Here is a 12,146-nt window from a genome sequence, read left to right as displayed (position 1 = left end):
GTGTTTTTGAGAACATTAATGAGGTGTATGAAGTAGCTTGATAGTAGTGTTGTTTAGAAAGAGAAGGTCTTACATCTCTTTAGGTTCCTTGGTTACCTTCACTCCTTCAGGTATAAGTAAAATATTCTGCATGAAAATGGAGAAGATAACTCCTTGCATCGACCAAAGTTATAAGAGGGGGTATATGTCATATTAGAGAGAAATGACAAAAATAAACCCATATGTTTTGGGCTAGGTTTAAAGTGGCCCTTTAAGTTTATATTAAAGCAGTTTTGATCTTCTAAATTTTTCAAAAATAGCTTTTTTGGTCTGTATAAAACATTTAAGAGGGGTACATGTCATGTTTGAGAGGAAATGACAAAATAAACTCATATGTTTATGGCTAGGTATAAAGTGGTGTAATGACCCGATCGGTCGTTTCAGGAGTTACAGTCCCGTTCTTCCCATTTCTGCTTCTTTATATGTTGTTCAACTGTATTTCTTCATATCGTATTGGTTGTTCTATGTTCGGAATGGTCATGAAGTGAAATGAGACACTTAGTCTCTTATTTGGAAGCTTAAGTTGGAAAAGTCAATCGGATATTGAATTATGTATAGAAGTTATCGGATGTGAATTCAGATAGCTTCGTTAGGTGATTTTGGACTTAAGATCATATTTGGAATGTAATTTGGAGGTCCGTGGTAGATTTAGGTTTGAATTGGCGAAATTGAAAATTTGGCATTTTTCAGTCGGCAGTGAAATCTTGATATCGGGGTCAGAATGGAATTCCGGAAATTAGAGTAGGTTCGTTGTATCATTTGTGACGTGTGTGCAAAATTTCAGGTCATTCGGATGAGGTTTGATATGTTTTTGGATCGGTTGCGGAATTCGGAAGTTTGAAAATCCTTAGGCTTGAATTCGAAGGTGATTTGGTGTTTCGATATTGTTTTGAGTGTTCAGAAGGTTGGAATAAGTTTGAATAGTGGTATATGATTTGTTGGTACTTTTTGTTGAGGTCATGGGGGCCTTGGGATGATTTCGGAAAGTTTGAACTTGAGAAATTGCAGCTGGTATTGCTGCTTCTGTCATATCCACACCTGCGGATTGGGGACCGCAGTTGCGAGCTCCGTAGGAGCGGAAGAGAGGCGCATGTGCGTGGAGGACCACAAGTGCGGCTTGGTAAACCGCATCTGCGATGCCACAGAAGTGGTGAAGCGACCGCATCTGCGAGACTTGGTGAGGATAAGTGAAATCTGCAGAAGCGGATATTTTCCGCAGAAGCGAAAGCGCAGATGCGCTTATGGGATCGCAGGTGCAGAATCCCTTGGCAGAAACTATATAAGCATCACTTGGTAAATTTTAGTCATTCTTCCACCATTTTGGTCGATTTTGGAGCTCGAAGTTGTGATTTCAAGAGGGAATCAAGTGTATTCGGAGGTAAGCTACTTGGGATTTGTATCTTGTGTTTATGGTGATTATTCTATTGCTCAATCATGAAATTTGTGGGAAAATTAGAGAAGAAATTGGGAAATTAGGGCTTGAAATTGGAGAGTTTAAATTGGGGATTTGGGGAGGGGGGAGGGTGAGGGCATTTGAGGTTCGATTTTGATGATTTTAATATGTATAGACTCATGAGAGAATAAGGATTCTAGTGTTGTGATTTTTATCAGATTTCGAGACGTGGGCCTGGGGGTCGGGTTTGGCCAATTTCGGGATTTTGAGTTTAATTTGATAATTTTCACGTGGTCTTAGTCCCTTTGGGATGTATTAATTATATGATTCTGATTTTGGATAAATTTGGGACGATTTGAGGCCACGTCGAGAGGCAAGGGCATTGCGGAGTAGATTCTCATCCGGTTTGAGATAAATAATGATTGTAAATCTTGACCCGAGGGTATGAAACCCCAGAAATTCGTACTATTTTGATAAATAAGGTAACGCACATGCTAGGTGACGGGCGTGTGGGCGTGTACACGTAGGGATTATGACTTGGTCCATCACGTGGCAACTGTAGAGTTGCATATTTTGATAAACTCTATATGATATCTATGTATTTTAGAAATGAATCTGTTAACTTGGGCTGAATGCCATGTTTGGGGCATTGTGCCGAACTGTTTGGACCCTCAGGGGTATTTTACTGCTATCCTCATATTGTTTTGATTCAAAAGCATATCCTCAATCATGATTTTTACCTGTTTATTGTTTGATTCAGTTTCATTACTCTACTTTCGAATATATGAAAACTGTTTGGGCTGAGTTCCCTGATTTTTTACTAAAATTCCCAAGTGGCTGTGAGGTTGATGACTGAGAGAGGTCGAGGACCTGATGGTGAGGATTATATATATATTTATGGATCAGGCTGCACGTTGCAGCGATATTTATATATATATGGATCGGGTTGCATGCCACAACGATATGTTGGATCGGGCTGCACGCCACAACGATATAGCGCTTGGGCTGTAGGATCCCCTCTGGAGTCTGCACACCCCCAGTGAGCACAATCGACTATATGTATATTTACGGATCGGGTTGCATGCCGCAGCGGTTATTATTATGAGATATTATTACTGTTTTCACTGCTCTTTTATACTGAGCCTCTATTGAAAAATGTTGAACAAATATTTTAAATAACTTTCATTGAAATTAAAGTTTTTATGAGATGTTCGGAAAATTGGCCTACGGATTTGACTTTGTTATTCCTATTGAGATTCTATGTTGGACTATGTATATGATTTAAATGCTCGTCACTGCACTCGGCCTTTATTTACTTTGGTTACTTACTGAGTTGGCGTACTCACGTTACTCCCTGCACCTTATGTGCAGATCCAGGTACCGAAACATCCGAGTGAGAGCTGATCTTTTCCTTCAGAGTATTTTTCCGGAGATAGCAAGATAGCTGCACGGCGTCTGCAGCCCTGCCTTTCTCCTTCATATCCTTAGTATTATATATTTTAGTCTTATCTTGTATTGAGTAGATAGTTTTGGATTGTATTTTAGTAGCTCATGACTAGCGTTGATACCCAATTTTTCCCTCATATATTTTAAAATATGCATGCATACTTTCAAAATATTGTACATGTATTTGCAAACATACACAAGTATTTTTATAATTTTTTATAATTTTTAAAGGCCCTAAATCAATTTATTTTTGCATTTTTATTTATATAAATATTCAATAATTATCCCATATATTACTTTACAATGATTTAGTCATCTAAATTCATTATTTATGTTCATATGGGTATTCAAATATTTTAATTGTATTTTTTACAATTACATTTGTATTTTTAAGATTATAATTGCATATTTTGCAAAAATAGCCCCTACATATGCATAACTACATTATCTATACAAAAAATAACTTTTTATATTTTTATTATGTTAAGCAATTATTTTAAATCATCTTCATACATAAACATCATTTTTTATCATTTAACTAGCCATTTTTACGAATTTATTTATTAATTAATTGGGTATTTAACAAATAGCCCTTTTTATTAAGTTCAATTTCGGACCCCAAGCCCAAATCAAATTAAAATTTAACCCAATTAAGTCCAACCCACCCCAACCTAGAACAAATCGTGACCGTTAATCTGTAAGATCAACGGTCCATATCACCCCTTTCCATTTTTAATCCAAACGACCCCCTAACTCTATTCATTTGCTACCACCCGCCACCCTTGAATTCCCCTTCTTCTCCGGTTCTTTCTAAAACTAACCCTAGCCCCGCCACCTAAATTTTCCCCGAAACCCTTCGATTATTACCTGTTCCATGGGGTTCCCTGATGATTTGAGGCCCCTACCGGCATGTTACATATTCTGGTCGTTCGACTTCATTGATTTATGAGAGAATCTCAAAGATATTCAACCGAGTTTTGTCAAAATCTGATTCACAGGCCTGTCTTTGGCCATTCTCATTTGTGAGTACTGTTCCTTGCATGTTTTTGGTTTGAATATATGGTTTTGGATTGGGATTCTTTCATCTCTGCTATTTTCGAAAACCCTAGTCTTTTAACTACTTGTGTCTGTGTGGATCATTGTTGATCTGGAAGGTTTAAGTGTTGTTTGATATTCTTCTAAAAAATCTTATACTTTTGTCACTACTATTTTAATTTTAGTGCTTCTCTGAAATTAGGGTTCTTATCCTAGATTTCTTCAAAAGATTTTCTTTCCTTCAAGTGTTTAACTTGACTATTATCTCTCGTTTGGGTAATTTTTGTGTATGTTCTTTAAATCCTAGGTCTTGTTCTGTTATGACACTGGTTTCTTCAATTTTTCTTCTCATTATTTGTTTATCCCTCTCAACCCAATATACTAATTGATTTTATTAGGGATTCGAATCTGATTTTCCTATTAAAATCAGTATTTTCTGTGATTTTACTTATTTCCATATTTGTGACCTTGATTAGTTGTATTTGCCTTAATTAAACTGTTAGTATGAGTTGAGGATTTGAATGACTCCTATGTGATATGAGATTGATTTCTTGCATTATTGAACCCTAGTTCTGTACCGTTAATTGACTCTTCCCAATTTAAGGGGTCTTCTCCAGATTTCTCTATAGGAATTGATTCTCTAATTGACTGATTGATTTTATTTGATTACCCTTATTTTACGAACTGTGATTTTCTATTTACCTTATTTGTTTTACCCCATTAGTGCTATATATACTCTCATTAATGATTCCTCAACACACGAAGATAGTTCAAAAACACACAGACACACACAAAGACTTTGCTCTCAAAACCTCTCTGCTACTTGTGTTCATTGCATTGCCTAGCCAGCTGAAAGCCAAGGCTATACCACTGAGTTATGTACATCTCTCATCTTCTTATTACCATATGTAACTGGTATGCCTCCACTACTGCTATTCAATTAAACTATGTGTTTCCTGTTATCAGCATGTCTACTTTTATTTCATTAGATCCATGTGCTTTATGTTTATTATTTCTAATCAGCATGTTCCCTGCTATTCAATTAAACCTATGTGTTTCCCTAATCAGCATGTTTACTGCTATTCAATTAGACTATATGTTTCTGCTATTCAATTAAACCTATATGTTTCCTTGTAGTCAGCATGTCTACTTCTATTTAACCCATGTGTTTACTTCAATGGCATGTCTAGTTCTGTTTGATTAAATCTATGTGTGTCCTACTTTCAGCCTGTTTACTTCTGTTTTAACTAGACCTATGTGCTTCTGCCTTCATCAAGTCTGCATGCTTGCTCTTATCTAAATTAGACCTATGTTTGTTTACTTCTCCACTAGCATATTCTTCTATCTTGTTTTAAGTGTTCATCTCTCACATACTTCTGACTAGCATTGCTCCCAATCCCTACTACCCTTTTGTATATGACTGTCTGATTGATACCAATATGCCATGTCTTTGTTTAGTGTTTGTCTATATGCTCACCTAGTAACAGCTAGTAAACTAAGTTGAAACTTTAAGTAATCCTGTTTCTATAGACTATTTGATTGTTGGGACCTTTGTTTGAGTTCCAAGAGTTAAATGACCCTGCTTGCTCCTTACTTCATGAGAATCCAAAACTATTTTCTTAAGACTATCTCCTGTTTTCAACTCCTACTCTTAGAACACCTAGGGTCCTGCCCCTCTAGTGTGAGCATTGCCTATGAGTCCATGAGACTCCTCTGAACTTTGACACACTAGGGTTGGCTCTCCAAAACTGGCTCACAAAAGGGTTGCTTTGAAAAATATTCTGGTGTGAGCATTGCCCGGGGTCCCTGAAACCCTTGGGAACTTTGACACACCAAGATACCATTGGGTACACTATCACAGTATTGGCATGTTCATACTTGGTTGAAGGCCTGACGTTTTTAGGTTTACTGTTTGGGCATGTTCAGGCTCCCTATAATTTTAGCAGTTTCACTTCTGTAATTCATTAATTTATATTTGGTTTGTAACAATAATTTCTTTGTAAACAGATATTGGGGATATTAGTAAAACTGGGAGGGGTTCTTATACATATCTTGTTGGGAAATGGTAAATACCATATATATATAATGTTGGGAAAGCATAGATACCATGCCTACAAGGTTTAGACAGTCCTGCATCTTAGATACCATGCCTATAGGTTGTTGCGATGTTTGTTTGCTTATGTACATTCAGAAACTATGCCTATGAATTTAAAATCAGTCCCGCATTCTAGACACCATGCCTATAGGGTTTAAAATCAGTCCTGCGTTCTAGATACCATGCCTATAGATTTTTGCGATGTTTGTTTATTTAGACACCATGCCTGTAAGTTTAAAATCAATCTCTGTATGCCAATAAGGTCTGAATCAGTTTCAGCATGCAAGTAAGGTTCAAATCAACTTCTGCATTTCGATATTATGTCTATAAGGTTTTAAAACCAATTTCTGCATTTAGATACCATGTCTATAAGTTTAAAACAGTTTCTACACCTAGACAACATGCCTATAGGACCTAATGAACTAAACTGCCTGTTTAAAATTGTTTACTGTTTTATTGTGATTCTGATTAACTATTATAACCAAACAATAATCTCTCCACCAAGTCTTGGTGGATCTAGATAAATGAAAAGCAGCAAAGTAGACCCCATTGGTCTCCACTATCCCCATGTTCCGAAGAACCTCATGACATCTGTCCAAATAATCCTGCGGATCCTCAAAAGATGTACCACCAAAAGTAGTAGTAAAAAGCTTGGTGAACCTGTCCAATCTCCACAAAGCATCAGTAGACATAGCTGGCCCCTCACTAGTCTATGCCACAACACTAGGCTGAACTACCCCAACTGGCTGAGTTGTTGGAGTCTGAAATTGGGAAGCCATCTGCTCCGAAGTGCGAGTAGCAGGAGTCTGGGATCCTCCTCCAGCTTGAGAGACGGCTGGTGCTATAGGAAGCAAACCTGTCTGACCGACACTCTCCATAAGGCCCACTAGACGGACCAAAGCATCCTGAAGTACTGGGGTGACGATGAACCCCTCTGGGACCTGAGCTGGTCCTACTGGAACCTCATCATCAAACTCAACCTGAGGCTCCGCCGTTGGTGTTACTGCTCGAGCTCTGGGCTGAGCTCTGCCTATGCCTTGGGCCCTAGCACGGCCTCGACCTCTACCCCTCGCAGGAGCTGCTACTGGGGGCTCAGGCTGCTGGTCAGCTGATAAAGCGGTACGTGTTCTCACCATCTGCGAAAGAACAGAGTGGAAGTTAAATTAGCATTGAGAAATTAAGTCGCACGACCAGAAAGAATAGATGTGAAGTTTTTCCTAACTCTGTAGCCTCTGGGTGATTAATACAAATATCTCCGTACCGATCCCTCAGACTCCATTAAGCTTGTCCATGAATTGCGAGACCTAAGCAACTTAGAGCTCTGATACCAACTTGTTACGAACCGAATTTCCCACCCTCGGGAGTCATGATGGCGCCTACTAGTGAGAGCTAGGCAAGCCAATTATTCCAATTTTTTTAACCCTTTTTCATTTTGAATCCCTTAACAATAGTGAGTTAACATTTTTATAAACAATGGAAATAATAAAGTAGAAGAATGAAATGTAACAATTTAAAATAATACCAATACAATTTCATAAACATAAGCTACCCAAAACTGGTGTCACAATCTCACAGACTGTCTAAGAATACTACAAATAGGGGTCTGAAAGATAAAATACAAAGTTGTTTCCGAAATACATAAAAGAAATAGAATGGAAGGATAGAAGGAGACTCCAAGGCCTGCAGACGCCTGCAGGACTACCTCGGGTCGCCTGATGGACTGAAGGCAGCAACCTCACTGTGGTCCAAAAGCTACAGCGTCGGGATCTGCACACAATGCAAAGTTTAGTATCAGCACAACCGACCCCATGTGCTGGTAAGTGCCTAACTTAATCTCGCGAAGTAGTGACGAGGCTAGGACAAGACTACCAAATAAACTTGTGCAATTAAATCATATACAACGGAATATAAAGGCATAAATTTAGAGGGGATGGGGAAACATGCTGTGGGGAATATCAGGTAACAGCAGAAATTTAGTAAAGAAACATACTGGACACCAAAATTCAACCATAAGCATAATAAGGAAATCAATGACAAGTGTACGACATCACCCTTCATGCTTTTACTCTCGTCCTCACCATAAAAATTAATATAATCAGCACGACATCACCCTTTGTGCTTTTACCTCACATAACCATCGCATGGAATTATCCTTCGTGCATTATCACTCATATCATGGCACAACATTTTACATCGTACGACACGACATCACCCTTAATGCATTAACACTCTCAAATCATGCACGGCATCACCCTTCGTGCTTTACACTCTTCCTCACCCAAGCAACAATCACAAAGCAATTTGGGCAAGGGAATCAATAATATCACAATAAATTCCGGCAAGGGAACAATAATATAACAACAATATCCCGGCAAGGGAAACAATATCATGAGTAATAACATCCCGACAAGGGAGATAATGTCAAAAGCAATAACATCCCGGCAAGGGAGACAATATCATAAACCTCTTCTCTTTTCCACAATTACTTCACAACTAAATTCTCAACTTGAGCCAACACTTCACAATGTTCAATTACCAATAACACTTCCACAAGCCTTATTCAACAATAGAAATCATCATATAAAGCATGAACAATACGAAACGGAGTCACATTAATCACAGGATAAGACTCATGGGCATGCTTGACACTGACGTATAGATAGTTGTCACCATGCCTATACGTCATACTCAACAATTAACACATAGAAAATAAGACACAACTCCTAATCCCTCAAGCTAAGGTTAGACAAAACACTTACCTCAATGCCACGAGCACAATTCAAGCCTCAACTACCGCTTTACCTCTTGTTTCCACCACCAATTCGCTATGTATCTAGCCACAATTTACTTAACGATATCAATAAAGGCTAAATGAATCGATTCTAATGCATGAAAATAGGTTTTTCAAATGATTTCCCCAAAAAGTCAAAAATTGACCTCGGGCCCACATGGTCAAAACCCGAGGTTCGAACCAAAACCCAATTACCCATTCATCCACGAACTCAAATATATAATTTGTTTTGAAATCGGACCTCAAATCGAGGTCAAAATCCCCAAAATTTGAAAATCCTAAGTTCTACCCAAAACACCCAATTTTCCTCATGAAAACCTTTGATTTTGAGTTGAAATCATGTGAAAAGATGTTATAGATTAAAGAAAATGTGTTACAAATGACAATCGATTTGGAGAAGAACTATTCTATAGAAAATCGCCCAAGAGAGCTTAGGGTTTGAGGGAGTTTGAAAAATGAAGAATTTTCGGTTAAGTTATGATTTACACAGGTGCAAATATTGCATTTGCGATGATATGTTCGCAAATGTGAACTCGCAATTTCAGACAAGGCTTCACAATTGCGAAGGAAGGCCTACCCTGTTAACCTCGCAAATGCGAACGACCGTTCGCAAATGCGAACACTGTTGGAGTCGCTTTTGCGACTGGAGCTTCACAAATGCCAAGGTCACCCCCCTGCCTAGTCATTGCAAATGCGATGGTTAGTTGCAAAATATGAGCTCGCAATTGTGATCCAGACTTCGCAATTACAAAGCCTGCAGACCTGCAACACACCAGCAGTTTTCTTAAGTCGAATTTCACACCGTAGCCTATCCAAAACTCACCCGAGCCCTTGAGGCTCCAAATCAAACGTGCACGCAAGTCTAAAAATATCATTCGGACTTTCTCGTGTGATCAAATCATCAAAATAACATCAATAACTATGAATTAAACCTCAAATTCATGAAATCACTCAAGAACATCAAAATTTCCAAATTCTCAAATAAAGGTCTGATTTATACTAAACGAACTCCGATTCTTACCAACCTTTACAGATTTAATTTAATTATTACATAAGACATGTGCCGAGCTCCAGAACCAAAATACGGGCCCGATACCTTCAATTTTAAACATCTTTTCCTTTCCAAAACTTCTTACAATTTCAGTTAAACAATTTCTTTCAAAAATTTATTTCTCAGGCTTGGGACCTATGAAACTAAAAATCAGTCCTGCATTCTAGACACCATGCCTATAGGGTTTAAAATCAGTCATGCGTTCTAGATACCATGCCTATAGATTACTGCGATATTTTTTATTTAGACACCATGCCTGTAAGTTTAAAATCAATCTCTGTATGCCAATAAGGTCTGAATCAGTTTATGCATGCAAGTAAGGTTCAAATCAACTTCTGCATTTAGATACTATGTCTATAAGGTTTTAAAACCAATTTCTGCATTTAGATATCATGTCTATAGGGTTTTATAACCAATTTATGCATTTAGATACCATGTCTATAAGTTTAAATCAGTTTCTACACCTAGACAACATGCCTATAGGACCTATTGAACTAAACTGCATGTTTAAAATTGTTTACTATTTTATTGAGGTTCTGATTAATGATTAGATATCATGTTACAGGACATCTCTGATCCATGCCTAGGCAAGCCTGCAGGGCGATTAAAATCTGGAAATTATAAAACTATGTTTGTGAATTGCTCATATTCAGTAGTCCTAAAATCAGTAGGCAACTGATCAAGTACCTTCTGTCTTGCTTTAATAAAACACTGCATATGTTCTTCTTGTGCTCACCTAGATATCCTGCTATAGGACTTCTAAAGTGTCTAAAATACTATTGTTTGAGACGTGCAATTGCCTATTTATTTGTGGAGGTAAAATGTGAGCCTTTAATTGTTCCTTTATCTGACAGTCCTATTTATTTTGCTTGTCGCTTAGATTTTCTCCTTTTAGACACTATAGGAAAGTCTAGATCCACATTAACTAGAAGTCCTAAACACCTTCAGGACCATAAGTAAGGGACGGGTAATGCACGCATAGAGTACGTTTAATTAGAATCGCTTATATAACTACTAAGGGGAGGGTAATCGGGTAGTAAAGGATAAGATGACATGTACGCTAATGTTATGTGTAGCACTCCAACTTGGGGACGATTACCAAGCATTGCACAGAAGTGATCCTATAGGCTAAAAACCCTAGGACCCCCTTCTACTCCTTGTTTTAAATGTAATATCCATTTGTATAAATTGCTTATAAGACTAATTCACCTAATTCGAGTTTGGCCGGGACCCACCATTGTGGACCTCGAGGGTTGCCTAACACCTTCCCCCCAACGTTATTTCGAGCCCTTACCCAATTTCTGGTAATGCAAACCGGTTTTATGAATTATTTGCTTTAGGTGCCCTAACGCACCTTAAATCTGTTAGGTGATGACTCTTCAAATTACATACCCAATTCCCAAAAGGAAATGAGTTGTTCCCAATGAATGTCGAAACCCGGACTCCGAGAGGAAAAGGGAGCGAGACAACTAGTGATACCAGGATCAAGCAGTGTTGATGTATTTGCGTATTTGTTCTCCGCGTATTTAGATATATTAAAATGAAAGATTTGTGGTCATATTTGATTAGAAAAATGAATTCACAAAAGACCCTTTATGTTATTAGTGTTGAATCGGCTTGCCTAGTACTGTGATAGGCGCTATCACGACCGGGGTGGTTTGGGGTCGTGACAATGGTTCTTTATATTTACACTAAGAGTTTTAATATTTTAAATTTGTCAAGAGTGAGTACATTTGTCTTTGTTAAATATATATATATATATATATATGTATATATATATATATATATATATATATATATATATATATATATATATATATATATATATATATATATAAAAAAATCCAGAGCAAAAAAATTAAATACTAAAAATCACACTGGAAGAAACTAAAAGCTGTCAACAGGGTGTGCCTCATATGTATTACAGAAATTTTACCTGCACCAAAATCTAAAAATAGACTAAAATCAGCGAAAATTATAAATATAAAACTTCCAAATGTGTATCCATGTGAAACCCTATTTTTGTCACGGTTCTCACTAAATCTATCAAGTAGAGTTTATTAAATATATGACGGATATCAAACCCGCTCAATATTCTTAAATTTAAAAGGACCAAAACTATTCAAAGTATTGAGGAAAGAGGAGTGACTTAAGCATGAAGGGTAGTTTAGTCTATTTATACATGGCTGGATTAGTTAAGTTTGTTAGATAGGTTGTTAGAAGTTAATCATATAGGAGAGTGGTTAGTTAGAAGTTAACTCATCTATATATATATGGTCTACTGTACAGCTCATTA

The sequence above is a fragment of the Nicotiana tabacum genome, chromosome 18 (assembly GCF_000715075.1).
Source record: "Nicotiana tabacum cultivar K326 chromosome 18, ASM71507v2, whole genome shotgun sequence".
Taxonomy (NCBI): domain Eukaryota; kingdom Viridiplantae; phylum Streptophyta; class Magnoliopsida; order Solanales; family Solanaceae; genus Nicotiana; species Nicotiana tabacum.
Note: the sequence above shows the minus strand (reverse complement) of the source record.